The sequence below is a fragment of the Triplophysa dalaica genome, chromosome 21, assembly GCF_015846415.1.
Source record: "Triplophysa dalaica isolate WHDGS20190420 chromosome 21, ASM1584641v1, whole genome shotgun sequence".
Taxonomy (NCBI): Eukaryota; Metazoa; Chordata; class Actinopteri; order Cypriniformes; family Nemacheilidae; genus Triplophysa; species Triplophysa dalaica.
Window position 1 is genome coordinate 1,285,710 of NC_079562.1, and position 15,450 is coordinate 1,301,159.

General features: G+C 36.7%; 1 long non-coding RNA gene across 1 annotated transcript in view; it reads right to left on the reverse strand.

Moving 5' to 3' along the window:
* LOC130409993 (uncharacterized) overlaps positions 1-15,450 on the reverse strand; it is a 35,288-nt gene that overhangs the window by 6,091 nt on the left and 13,747 nt on the right. Inside the window, exon 2 of the long non-coding RNA XR_008904964.1 lies at positions 6,375-6,431. This is a non-coding gene — a long non-coding RNA (uncharacterized LOC130409993). The remainder of the gene's footprint in view (positions 1-6,374; positions 6,432-15,450) is intronic.

The window sequence follows — 15,450 nt, forward strand, 5'->3', positions numbered from 1 at the left end:
TTTGTTAAGCATGCCTTAATGTCTTTGCTAAAGAGGAGATGTCTTTCTGGGGGTCTTTGGAAATGCAAGACTCATTTCCACTCCACAGGAACTAATGAGAGCACAACAATAAAGCTTGAATGCTTATTTTTCAGGTCACTTGACAACAAAACTGCTTTCCTCTGAACTGCAGAGAAGACTTTTAAACACCTGCTGATGCTTCAGACAGCCTTAGACACAAAAACATTCAGATGTTTACCGCGGTATAATTGTAAGAGATCAGATCAAAGGATTTTATTTAATAGCACCGTCTTAATAAAATCTTGTTTTCTTGACACAGACTATAAATAGAAGTCCAGAACAGAACAGCATACAATGAATAAGATGCATGTGAAATATACTTGCTAGAAGAATTGCAAAGGTTGGTGGATCCCATTCTTGTTGCCGGGCAATAAACAAGTCATGATGTTTGATGAGGGCTACACAGGTGAATGATGCTTAGAAGGTCAGATCTGAAAAATTCCCAGAAGCCATTGAAGGCCAGAGATCAAATGCAGAGATGATATTCAGAAATCAGACAAGAACTGTCTAAACTTGTCTGCTATAACACATCCACATCAGATGGATCTGTGAACAGACTGCAGCTCATCACAAACTTCTGAATCATGTTTAGTTCACTGATATGATTTCAGATCTGTGCATTTTTGCTTTGGCAATATCAGAAAAACAAACAAAATATCTGATAAATATTATAATAAACTTAAATCACTGTTGACAGAAACATGGGACGTTTTATGTGAAGGCTTATGTTTAAGGCCTTAAAATTGTCCTGCGGTCTGATAAAATCTGAAACATGATGTCATACTGATTCTAGCTACACGTCTTCTCTTATGAAAATATAAAAATGCTTTCATGTTTCAATAATACCAAAAAGTCAGTTAGTAAATAATACATCTATTTAAAATATATTTCAAAAATAAATAAAATGTAGTGGAGAATGTATAAAAAATATACGTCTGTAAACTCACAGTATTTCATAGGCTTCCAGTATTACGCTGTGACATACACAAACAACCCAGATCAACGTATATACGGACGCCATTTACGACCCTGTTTCCCATCATTACTGCAGACGCCATTTTGTGTGGCGTTCATTCAGGACATCAGAGAGACTCAAGACATGGAGAGACATTTAAACATCGGTCTCCAGTGAACATGCATTACGTTTCTGTTGATTTAACTTCAACACATTCTACGCTCGGTTAACCGCAGTGTGCCCAATAAAAGAGTCAAGGGTCCTTAATGTTCCTTCAGAAAATCTCTTGACCTCTGAACCAACTTTTTCACTGTTTTTTCTTCACTTAATTTGACCTACAGCACAGACAGATGATGTCACTGCCCTATACACTGATCTTAAATATTGTCATTTAATTATTTTCTTTCTATTTGATCCATTAACACTTTTTAAATATGTTGCATCAATTAAACTACAAAGTGCAATTAAAATAGCTCTCTTGACCAAAATTAATACTTTGCAAACCAAATTAGAAAAACAACAGAAATAGACAATCAAACATTTAACACACTATCCATCAAATGGTTGAATTTACATAATAAGACATTACAAGACCAAAATGATCAAACGTGTGACAAAAATGTGTTTTATGTGTCCAAAAATGTTATATAAATTTAAACAACACCCATGTTTTTCTACACACACATAAAAACACATTAGCAGCAGCTAATTATATAATCCTTGACACAAATATTAATGTGTATTAGACTGAAGATACACTATGCTCTGTTTTTAGGTCGTCCCAGAGGAGAGAGAGGTGTGACGGAACGTGTTCCTTACACTTAAAATCCACAATCCTATACAGAACACTTGAATACACCCCGAGATTTAACCCGATGCCCACCAACACACACACACCAGAAGGTAGGAGACAAGAATCTTTATTTCATCTTCATTTTCACTAGCATGTATTTAAACTCTTGGTTTTTGCGTCATTAAAGATTATATTACACTTCTTTTAATTCTGCTCTTTAATCTGTTTTGTTCTTGTCAAGTTAACAGGCAGCAGACTGGTCAATTAATTATAATGACAAATTCAGATTTTCATCAGCTTAATTTGAATATAAACACAATCTTTTTATAGATTGACGCATCTTCAATTTGAATCAAGATCTGTTGAGACACCTAATGTAAAATAAATAAATCTATTTAAAACATAAAAAACAGCCGATCATTTAAGCTTTCAAATCTGTAGCTAAACTGCTTTATTTAACACTAATTCAATTTTAAGAATGCTTAGATATAATGACAGTGATCAGTGCTTGAGTTCAGCCATCACAATGCTATTAATCTCCTGATTTTTTCATAACAAATTATATTATGACAAGATGAATATAAACTTGCTTAACTCGCAGTACTTGGTCTGTTTTCCTTTTCTTTACTGGTCTTTGTGCTTTAATGTTAACAATACAATAATTCAAACGACAAATAAATAGTTCAGAATCCTAAGTATTTCTGCTTAAATGTGTAAAGTTCAACAACACTGAAAATTTAGTTTTGTACTGCTATATTTGCTCTAAACCTATACAAAAGCACATCACTGAAAACACAGACATGCTGTTCAAACAGAAACACAATATACATCTCTCTGGTCTCTCAGTAGGCTTCACATGTCTTTAGTGTCCTGGCGCGCTTGATGACTTGTGAAGTAATCAGGGTAACGATTAGGGCGGTCTGCTCCTTATAGATGCAGAGCGATTGGGTGGATGGGTGAGCGTCTATAATGGAGGTAAATAGGTTAAACAAACACTAATAATGGTGTGATGCTGGAGAAACGCTTGTGGCAGCTTGGCAGTTTTCTTCGAGTCTAACGTCTGCGCTGTGCTAGCAGTGAGTTCACGGCACATGTGTGACGACAAATCACACTGATGAAAAGCGTAAAAGTTTATCCTGAACTACAAGTCGAGAACAAAAGGCTCTGACCTCTGTAATGAGTGTAAAACCTGCTGCGATGACATTACATCCCAATACACTGTACAGCAGATACCAAGAAAACTGAATTAGTCTCATTATTCATGTCGGTTTTCATAGGCCAAAAACATGACATGTTCACACCGGATGAACCCTTTAAGAATATTTGATTGCAAAAGCAAAGTTCATTATAGCTAGGTGATTCTTTACTAAATTAAATACAGGGATGGGTTTGGATTTATGGGGGTCTCTCTCATAATCTCTCACCCCCCCCCCCCCCGTCAGTCATGGTGACATCTATTCACTTTGACAGGCGCAGTCTGAACACAACAGAGCATGTTTTACCCCCTCAAAAAAATCCCACAATAACATGAACAACAAAACTCTGGAGCAGTATCATCAGAATGTCGTGTGATGGACAAAACATGCATGTGTAATATATAAGGATGTTAAAAAGATGTGCAGATTTAAAGTAATAGACATTCTGTCATCATTTATTTACATCTCATGTCCTTCAAAACCTGTATGACTTACTTGAAAAGTATTATTAAAAACATCATTAACATAGAATGAAAGACGTATTGTTTTAAACTTGAACATGAAACTCAAGTGTTTGTATTTATGAGGAAAAAAAAGAGACATTATGGTGAATAAATGTAAGAATTTTAGGTGAACTTTTCTTTTAAGAATTTATTAGAATATCGATTTTTGCAGGCATACCATTAACATCTCTTAAAGGGTTGCAAAAATCACAGGTCATATCAAATAAACAGCATATATAATATAATGTTTGGTCTACCTTTGTGAAGATTCAACACCTTCTTTACTTATTAAGCAAAGAATGTAGACTATTTTGCCTGTCCATGAATTTAAAAATGTATTTTAATAATATAATTATTTTTAGAAATTCTATTTAGACTTCTTTTATGTAAACAATCAGTACAGTTACAGTATAAAAATGATAAATACTGCACTTTATGCACGCTGAGAAAAATAGAGAATAAAGACCTACGGCAAACAGACACTTACAACTGAAGAGTTTAAAATATTCAGGAGAAATGATTCTGCTCTATTGACATTAAATATTCAGTTTAATAAATCATTGAGTTTTACCTCCATGTGGGACCAAAAATGTCACGTTGGGGTCACAGTGAATATGTAAATTTATTAAAGTTATATAACACAGGTTACTTTGTTTCAGATGTCTGAAAAAGCCTCTGCTTTGCTGAGAGAGAGAGAGAGAGAGAGAGAGAGAGAGAGAGAGAGCAAAGGTATGAAAAGCTTCACTCAACTTTATTTATATAGCGCTTTTAAAATCACATATCACTACTCACAGAGTTTCAGGTTAGCAGGGGAAACACAGACTTTATGCTGGCCTCAGTGGATCAAATATACACAAAAAATAAATTTAATAATATGTCAATCATAAACATGCTTTAATGCTACTCTTAATCACAAATCCACCTACAGCATCATATGATAAATGATAAACTCAATGATCAGTTTCTTGTTGTCACACTATTGTGAAATTGGTCATTGTTGGGAAAGTTCCTCTGAAAAAGTAAGCTCATTTAATTCATTCAAATAAACAATATAAAACTACACAAAGTAGTAATATTAACTGACCAAAGTATTACAAATGTGAGAATAATACATTAAAGCACGGATTTCAGAGTTAGACTTAGAATTTTGATGTCAATTCTACATTTGCACACGCATATATTACACAAAGTATTTCGATAAATTCCATCAGAATTCAGAGGTAACTGTAATTAAATTACAGAAAAAATTAGAGTAATCCCTTACTTTACTTATTCAAGGAGAAAGTAATTAAATTACAGTAAATAATTACTTATTGACTAGTTACACCCAACACTGCTATTGGTGTAGGGCTCTTCACAGATATTCTCCCTCTAGAGGTCAATGCGTGAACTACAAACGGCCTTCACGACAATTCTGCTTTCAGTCATATCAAATCATTCTGTAGGCTTAAAGTTGACAATAAAAAAGGGACGTAAGGAAGCCACGGTTTAGAAACGATCTGCCCTAGCAACACACCCTAGAACATCATTGCAACCTTGCACAACACCCAAGCACAATCATTATGAGGTGAAATGTAAAAATGGAGTAAAAAGAAGGGTTCCCACATAGTCGAGTGATGAAAAGATCACAACCTTTCTAATGTCATCTGCCCTCCAGACTGTACAGCATTAGTGAGCGTTCAGAGGACGCAGTGACCCGTTTGCTCGGGTGGTGACACGCTGATTTTTATTGATTATATAAAGTCAAAAATACCGTAGAGAACACAACATTAAGAATCAAGAATGAACCGAGATTCACTCCACACATCTTTATAGAACCTTACAGCTCATGAAAGAATATTAGGAACCTTAGAGCTTAATCTAAAATATGTTCATTTCATTATTTATTAGGTGTCATTTATCAATTCTAATGAGACACACGGCTGTTATCCAGACCCCTGCCATCGCACGGCCCCTCAGCATCGGTCTCATGCTTAAAGGTTAAGATACAGCTTGATGTGTTTCCATCCTGTAAAGCCGCTGTCCAAACAGCCGTGCTGGTTTCTGGCGTGTAGCCCGTGTTTGTTTGCTTGTGTTTGGGTTCAGCTCCGGGGCTCAAATGGGTGTGGGCACACAAAAGCCAGATTGAGTGCCATTAGGTGGCATAAGCACTGATGCAATAACTCAAACGTGAATGCTGCTTTGCGTGAGAGGATCGATTGAACGACAGGGAATTGTTAGTTCATAAACATCCAGTCAAGCAATTAATACATAAAGATCAATAGGCTGGTTATATTAAGATAGTTTACTTCTGAAATACTGCAAAATATAGTGTAAACTGTACTGTTCACTGTCGAGCGAGCTAATATTTGACATGAAGTGACCCTGGGTGGACAGGGAGTGAAGGGGTTAATTCAGCTGAGAACATCCTGACCTACATCCATTCACCGGCGTTAATCTCAACCGCTCTCAGCGTGAGACCGTCTGAGGTTCTGTGGCTTCATCAAACCACCAGCCAATGTGTCAACTCGCAATCCAAACAAGATTTACATTCACACTCATTTAAAAGCATCTATAATCTGAATTCCAGGGATGTAGTTGGGAAGCTTTGAACATGTGAGGAATGTACAGGCGGAGCAGCGCTGGATGGATTATGTGGTAATGTTGGGACAACAGCCGTGGGTGCGCACCACAGAAGGAGATTATTACGTTTAACCCCGTATCATTCAGACGAGAAACGGCAATCGCTAGAGACGGGTCTCTGTTAGTCTGTACTTGGCTGTTGACTAACAGTTGGGTGTTAATGTTTGGTTTTAGGAGATTGACGTGGGGTGCGATTGAATTAAGCAGAAGAATCAGGACTGTTTGGAGACGTGAAGAACACTTACTTGTGCCCGGTTAACATTTAGCAGTCCTCCAGAGACGATGAACACCACTGATGTAACCTTGAACAGAAGAAAGAGAAATACTTATGGATGAAAATATAAAAATGTTATATAATATTTAAACAACAATAGAAAATCCAAGGTTTATTTTAACCAATGATCGAGTTTGTTTATATCTGAGCTAACCATGCACAACACAACCATTTTTGTACATAACGTTTCTGTAGGTGTTTTTTACATTTATATATTTTAAATAAACATTATTTTGACTAATTCTAGATTTTATTTGGATGGGAGGGATCCAAACTACAAAAAGATAAAACCTGCTTTGTGCCAAAAATTTACAACAAATAGGCAAACAATTAATAATAATGAAATAAACAAAGCTAATTTATTAACTAGTAAAGAAATACAACAGATCATTTAAAGAAAAAAAAAACTTGATCACAGGAAAACCTAACTGAAAAGGAAATAAACGTGATAAGGTTGACAAAGTAAAAAATGCATAAAAGAATAAATAATTCCTACATATGGAACTTTTCTTCAGGGAATATACAGAAAAACAACATGCTCAAGACCGTATATTTATCAGAACATCAGGACTTTCTGTAATGACTTTAATACAGCACAAACTGTTTATTTTCTCCCCACACCCTAGATTTACAAATAAGCATTATTTAGCTTGTTTTATAATCAATTAACGCAGAATGTGGATCAGACGTTTATCGATCCGATAGATAAACCTGTACACACACACTCATTCTGACAAATGACAGATTCTTTTCAAGTGTGTTATGTACACAAATCATTTACCCCTACATGGGGCAAAACTGTTGGACGGGTCAAGAGTCTCTGAGCGTGTCAGTGGCTGGTCGGATCCGAGCTTTAGACTGTGTGTGTGTGTGTGCTATCAGTGTACCCTGACCGGAGGGATCAGCTGTGCTGAGATTACAGAGATGTTGATGGTACATCGGGCAGTCTAGCAGAGAGGATTACCAGCCAAAATCAAATCACATCTCACATATGACGTCTCTCTTATTCAAACGTTTACGGACGAACAGCTCATAAGCGAAAACCTGAGAACAGAACATCATGAAGAGATTCCCACACAAGCTGATTTTAAAGGAACAGTTCACATGTTCTGTATCTGTGTAATGTCTTTGTTTGGATGAACACAAAAGAAGTTATTGGGAGAATGCTTGTAACCAAACAGTTCTTATAGACTACCACAGTAGGAAAAAATTGTTGTGTTTAACACAAAAGAAGATAGTTTGAAGAATGTTCCTATTATGGTTGTCAACGGGGTCCCAGAACTGTTCGGTTACATGCATTCTTCAAAATATCTTTCTCTGTGTTCAACCAATCAAAGAAAGTGAGAGAAGTTTCATTTTTGGGCAAACTAATCGTTTAATAATAAAATGTAAACACAAAGTGTCGCTATTTCAATGCAGAAATACTTTCTCTCATTCTAGATTTATACTCAGAGACAACTCTACAGAAGCCATTTATATACTTTAAAATAAAGAAGTAAAACCATGTGAATGCCGAGGCCCTATCAAACATGAGATTTGAAACAAGGAAGTTTTTTCTTTGTGGATTTATTGTGACCGCAATGATTGTGCATTAAGAAAAAAAACAGGTGAATTCATGAGCACTCCGTTCACAATAATCCCATCAGCTCAGTTCAGAGTCTTTCTGACATTTCTTTTCAAACCCTGGGCTTTCACATGAAGAAGAGAAGTGGAGTGACAGGTGCTGAAATCAAAGCTATTTCACGGGCGCAGTTGTGCAGAGATCTCCTCGCCGTGCAGATAACTCGACTTCCTCATGCCAGACTGACCCACGGCTCTTTCTGGATAAACATGTCCGACCTCTTCAGCATCAATGCGCATGCCGTCCTTTTTTAGGCCGAGTCAGACAACCGACTAGAGGGGGAACTCATCTGCCTGCGAGACAAGTTTTTCCCCCCTTTCGTTTGCTTCGGAATGGGTCAAATGACTGCTAACTAATCCGTTGTATTCTGTCGCTTGACAATGTCGGCACACAGTGTACAATTGTTTAGTAGCCTGCCTACTTCACTTATTTTGGTTATGTAATGTTTACAGAAGCAAGACGGCCACCCACGGTAGAGTCAAGCTCTCGCCCTCCCCGGCCGTCAACCCTCTCCGTCGTGTTTGCTCTGCCATGCCTGCCGGGTAATTTTACTCGCAGGCTCCATCCAAGCAAGAAACATCCACAAACACTCCGAACGATGCGCTGGAAAATTGTGCTCGCTCGTTTACCAAAACACAGGCCGCCAGATGTCCTTAAAAACACAGTTCAGTGATTTCTGCTGCGACGGTGGAGCTGCGCTCTTGTTCCAGACAGATTAGAGTTTCAAAGACTATTGGGTCAGAAATGTTTGCTCAATGTAAATGAGATTCACTCAAATATATTTCACTATAAAACACACTGCTATTGATACGTCCAACCTGGAAAAACTGCAAAATCATGTGAGCATAACTAGTTCCAGGTAGACTAGTATAGATCTGGTTTTATCTCTGTGAGTTGTGGTTGTCAGTAGGCCTGTCACAAATATAAACTGATCAAATAAAACATCAAGACATCATCACCCTGCGTGCATCATTAGACACCAAACTCCACCATCTCTTCAAAACAGCTGACATTTCTGTAGTTTACAAACTGTGTGTTAATGTAGGTCAAGTGGTGTTGTTAAGAGCCTCCTGAGCTCCTCCAGCACAAACACACTTTATGCAGCTGTCAACACAAGCAAACAAAAACTCAAGTTTTCCCTGCAGACGGACCGGTGGCAGGCAGCGGTCTGACCTGTGGAGACAGTCTGTGACAGGAGCAGTGTTCAAAAACATTTCACAGCGAGGATAGTGACGGCTTCGGAAAACCCCAGGAACATGGAGATGCTTAAAAAGTATAATCTATAGATTATAGACTCTAAACCGACTAAAACTATATGTTGATTATATTTTTTATTGACTTTGAAGTGATTCAATGTGACACTACATTTTAAGAAAACACGCTAAGAAGTGAAGACTAAGGCTATGTTCACATTTTACTTCTTTTTGAAGCTGTTTTCCATTATAATCCTATGGAGTAAACAATGTTTTAAAAAAACCTAAGTCCTTTTTCTGCAGCTCTTTTGAGCGACTTTTCAAAATGAAAACAGTTCAACTTTTTCTATAACAAAAAAAGAGGAATGCGAGGAAGGTTTAGTTTTGTATACATGTAAGTTACATTTTCCCTTCCAAGAACTTTTGATTGAATTTATAGAATGAAATTTGTTTTGTAGTTTTGAAATATGTGACTTGTCAAAAGTCAAATGTGAACACAGCCTTAATGCTGCCGTTTATTTTGTCATTATGAAGGTGTAACCATCGTTGACATTGTAAAAGTTCTTTATAATGTCTACTTTTGTGATTAATGGATAAACTGAAGTTATGCAGGTTAAGAATGACATGAGTGTCAATGAATAATGAAAGATTTTTTATTTAAGGTTGAAATATTCCTTTAAATATTCCTTTCCTCCGACACCCTGAGGGCTTTTAGCGCCCCAGAAGCTTTTAGGTTCAGCTGAAAACTTTATAAAGAATGTGTAACTCAACCTTAAACTCTGAAAACAAACAGCGAGGAAGAATGGTCACGGTACGCTGCAAAAGAAAAAAGCCCGATGACAACTGGGCTTTTCTATGAGCGTCTGAGGGTCATTACACGCCGTGACAGGGATTAGGATTGAATTTGCAGGATATCAAGTTTAAACCGTTCACCCGCTCCTCTCCCCGGGATTTCACGCTCGACTTCTTACTACAAGTCTTATCTTCATAAGAACACTTTTAAAACAAGACATCGGCTTCTCTGAGCGTCTGATGTCATGAAACGGTAAATGCTTTAGTGTAAATATGTGACGAGTCGGGAGTGAGGATGTGTTGGACAGACACACTTGCTTTTCTTTTCTTTTCTTTGACAGACCTGAAACTAAAAGCCCTTGTGTGTCCTGGCAGAGTTTATTATTACTGGGAGTATCAGAGGAAATCCACAGTAACAACAAAACAGGCAGGAATGCAGGATTGGATGTGTACATTACCAACGTATTTAACCCTTCAAGCATCTGCTTCATCAAAAGGACGACCGTCTACTCACAGCTGCATTACAGAAGAGAAGCCAAAACACGTTAAAACACTATTGTTTTCATTTTGATCTTATAAAAATTCATCAAGTTTTAAAAAATATATACAGCCATGGAATAATTTTAGAGAATTTTCATTTAATCAGTTTCTCGATGTATTGTGGTTGTTCCAGTCAGTGTCTGTTGAATTTCAACAAAATAAAACCTCAGGTGTGACAAAAAGTCACATAAATAACTGTTGAATGTTTCCTAAATATGTAGAAAATAGATTGATGTATTGCTTAAGTGAATCTGAACTTGTTTTCTATACAGAATAAAAAGGTCTGAAAAATACAGAGCTGTTCTGTTAAATTCACATGTTTCTCCAGTTTTTCTAGAAACTATCTTTTTATCTGAAATTTGCAAGAAATATTATTATTATTTGACCTAAACACATAAATATAAATGGTCAAGAAAAACTTGAAGTAATTTTTAAATTGTGGCTATTTTTTCTGTTGCTTTAAGTATATATTGTAGTCATTGAAAGGTTAAATTTTGCAATATTTACTAAGGGCTCTTTCAGTGTCTTCCTCTGAATCCATGCTTTGGTGTCAAAATGCTTTAAGGATTGTTGGGCCCTTTAGTACTTCTTCCCATGTATTTTAATTATAAACTAACAAAACTTAAAAAAGACAAAGACATTTGTTGACATCTATAATAATTGCCATTTAGGTTAACGTTACACCATTAACACTGTTCTATTTAAAGCAATTTTGCCTTCACTTAAACTTTCTTTTCATTTCAATTCTGCACATGAATATGTGAATATGATTTCAATCTCGCAAAATAGAGGTTTTTTCTCTTGTGTGTTTGTCCCTCCTACAATTCAGTTCCCAAAACATGAAAACATTATTCATTGACATTAAAAACAACGTAAAATGTCATAAACATGTACAGTATATAATAAACATAATGATATAAAAAATAATATAAACCAGAAGCAATATTACTCAACAAAACGTGAAGGGAAGGTTTTCATAGAACGTTAAGTATTGTCTGTTTGTTAGGAACATGGACCATTGGATGTGGCAATTCTGAAAGTGGCGCTTACCTGATCATACTTTAAATATGCTTTAAGAGAGACTTCACATGGGTTTTTAAATCACAAAATATTGACATCTGATCTATCAGTGGTGAAAACCTTTAAATAAAAACATTTTTTAGGGTATTTTTTTAAGTTGACCTTTGAAAACTAAATTGTTTATATGTGACCTTGGATCACACAACCAGTCTGAAGTAGCACGCACGGGAACATTTTATTAAAAGCCAAAAATACATTGTAACCCATAAGACTGGTTTTGTTGTCCAGGGTCACATATATGAAATTGTTTGACCAATTAGGATGAAAACTTGTCATTACAGAGAAGAATCACGGCAGATAAATAAAAACTATTATGATCCAAACATCACAGAACTGAACGGCGTCAGGTTACACATCTCTGTATATGTACCCAGAATCTTAGACATTAAAGAGTTACTGAGAACCGCTGACACACGTGACAGAGCAGAATAGGGGTGGGAACAATTAGGATTTATCTGCTGCTTTTGGCCGTGAGGGTGCTGGGCCGTCTGTGTGCAAACACAGTTTACCATCAACTAAATCCGTTGTGACAGGACACTCAAAGCCTCGACCAACACGCAAGAAGATTACAAGTCAAAAGAGCGACGGAGGGTAACGTTTGTTTCCAATACTTCACACAAACACACGCAATGCACCAAAGATGACCAGCAGATCCGAAGTTCTTTCTAGGAAACAGCAGGCCTGTATTTGTTTGATATCAAGCGATAGAAAGGTTAGGAAGTGTAATGCAGGGCTACAGTACACACAGCTCATAATCCTCTGAGATCCTGTCAGTACACACAAGCTGAAAGAGATCAAAACAAAACCCGCGGCCAGAAAAACCACTCGCTCTCTGAGTAAGAGGTCACATGTCAAATAGAGACCGAGATGGGACTTGGCAGAGCTTCTGCGTGGCCTTAAAAGAGTTTTTCACCTCTAATTCATTTATTTCAGTGTGTGGTCCCCACTGAGATCAACCGCTTGATGGAGATTAACTAGCTATTGATTCTTTCTATCAGGTCTAACAATAAATGCCATCCGATGGTATTCTAAAGAACAGCACAACATTATTCACACTGTGTGTTCAGACTTAAATATTTGATTGTGTTTTTATAAATTAACTTTTCATAGCGTTATAAAATGCTTAAAACATTCATGTAGAGTGCTCTTGTCTGTTTGTACTCTTCACACTTGATTTTCCTCGTTTGTGTTTTCTTTTTCATGTAAATCTGCTTTGACAACATTGTAAATAGCTATAAATAAAATAAAATTAAAGTAATGTCCATTAAACGAAATTGGTGTTAAAATATTGATAATTTGTCTATACAAAATTATTGTGTAAAAAAGAAAAAAAACGTAATAATTGGGGGTACTGGGAAATGGACATTTAAACAATAATGACTGATTGAAGTGCTTAAAAAAATAACACCACAATGGTAATGATTAATTATTCTGTAACTCATTCAATTTAATCTGACTTTTTTGGTAAAATGAAAAGTACTTTTTTGGCATTGATGTGTGTTAAAGAACATTGCCAACACATTACACATATAACAAGAAATATACAATGTAACACAATAACTACAAACAAAATTAAAACAAGGTAGAAAAATATTAAAATAAATATTTCGAAAAAAATATAAATACAAATGAAATTTTTCATGAAATTATAAAAATTATGAATTAAGTCTAATATAAAATGCAGCATTTTTATTATTAGGCTATTTTGTATCGTTTTATTTGATCAAATATAAAATATGTTTTTCATATTTATATATTGTTTCTCTCTGTCATTCTCTGTCTTAGCATCTCTAACAGCGTGTATGTTTCAGATGTCATTCAAGCATCAACGCACATTTTAAATTGTAGAAAACAAATAGACGGATTTCTGCTGCTATACAACCCTCTGTGGCCCCAGGTCTCTCTCTCTCTCACTCTCTTTCTCTTTCACTCTCTCTCTCTCTCTCAATCTCTCTCTGAGTGCAGAACATCGTGTTCTGTGAGTCAGTCGGTCTCCGGGCCCGTGGGGACTGACTGTATTTGTGGCTGAGCTGAGGGGCTAACAGAAAGGGCCCAGTTGCTTTGACCTATACTGTTTTAATAAAATCACTCGGAGAGTAAACATGCCGCAGGACCGAATGTTACCGCCACACCGAGTGCTGCGGTTTCATAACTTGTGTCCGGTGTGAACTCAGCAGGCTTAACACAATCTATCGAGCAGATGATGGTGGACGTGCCTCTGTTTAAGTGAAGCATCTGTGCCGAGATGTCAAATACAATGAATTTAATTGTTATGTGACCAAAAAATGCTGTTACTGCATCCCCGATGTCAGGCGTGTATGTCTTCCTAAATACAAAATGAATATGCACGATACACAGACATATATTATGTAGACACATTTTATTCTGGATGCGATTAATCGCAATTAATCATTTGTAAAAGGGGTATTTTCAGATCTAGAACGCCGCTGTCATGCTAAGAGCCTGATTCTAATCTCAAAGTTTTTCCACACCGAAATTGACTACTGAGGGTGTCCTTCTGACCCCACAATCAAAGCCAATGTGAGTCTCTCGGCAATCCGTGCCGGTCTCCAAACACGCTTTATTCACACAATCACACCAAAGATTAGACATCATTAGCGCTAAATCTCGTGCAGAACCAGGTGGTCTGCAGAGTGCCGTTCCAGACAGGCTTTAAAACCCCACAGAAAAAAACAGCACGCAAGGGTCAACCAAAACCAGACCCAGTCACCCTTGAAAAACACGGCCGTGGGCCGAACGGAGGGCAGAGGAGGAGAACGGGTCACATGGGCTCACACCATCTGCCTCACTGGACTCCCCAGCGAATGAGGAAAGAGACAGCGGCGTTGAGTCGTCACCCCGGAGCGAAAAACAGCCAGTTAGTTTATATAAGTCCTCTAGTCAACCGCGTTCGTCTTCAACAACACTTACTGAGACAATGTCAATGTAGAATAATATACCAATTAAATGTTCAGAGTAGATCAAGTTTTGTATTTCAAAGATCTTTACATAACAATGAGCCTGAAAACAATCAGATTCATTAAAAAACAACAGCACTGTGGATCGAGACAAAAGAAGGTGTGCAGGTCATGAAATACACATTCACCTGGACCTGACTGCTGGAAGACCATTAGGGGCGATTCACAATGTGTGTTTTTTGCGCACGCAATCTAATATAATCTAATAATACCTTGGTATGTTGGAATACTCGATTCTGATTGGTTTGAAGATTTATTGCACGGCATGGAGGCAAAGAACCACCTGACGCAAAGTACATTAAAATCCTTTAATGCACGACAAGTCATAGATTATCCTGTTTATACCATAGTTATTTGCCAAGTTAAATCTTTAATTGATGTTAACAGTATCATTTTAGATCAAACAGGTGAATATGATGGTTATTTTGTCAGTTAATTTTAAATGTAATCTAACCGATTGGAGTTACTCGTGCGTTAAAAGCTTTGTAATGCACACCTTCCAGCCTATTGGAATCCAGTATTCAAACAGATCATGGTATAAAACCGTTTAATGCACAGGTAGTTCCAGTCATTTTGATCAACATTTAAAAAGAAAAATCTAAAATTGCACTGTAAATATAATTAACAGTACCATAGCTATAAGCAGGATAATCCACGGCTAACCGTGCATTAAAGGATTTTATTGCACTTCGCTTCGGGTGGATTCATGGCCTCCACGTTGTACTGCACGGCTAGCCATGGTTTATCCACTACTTATAATATATAAAACAGTGGAAAATAACAAAGCGCTCCAAAATTATTTGCAGTTTTTCTGAATTTACTATTCTGTGTTTAAGTAAATAT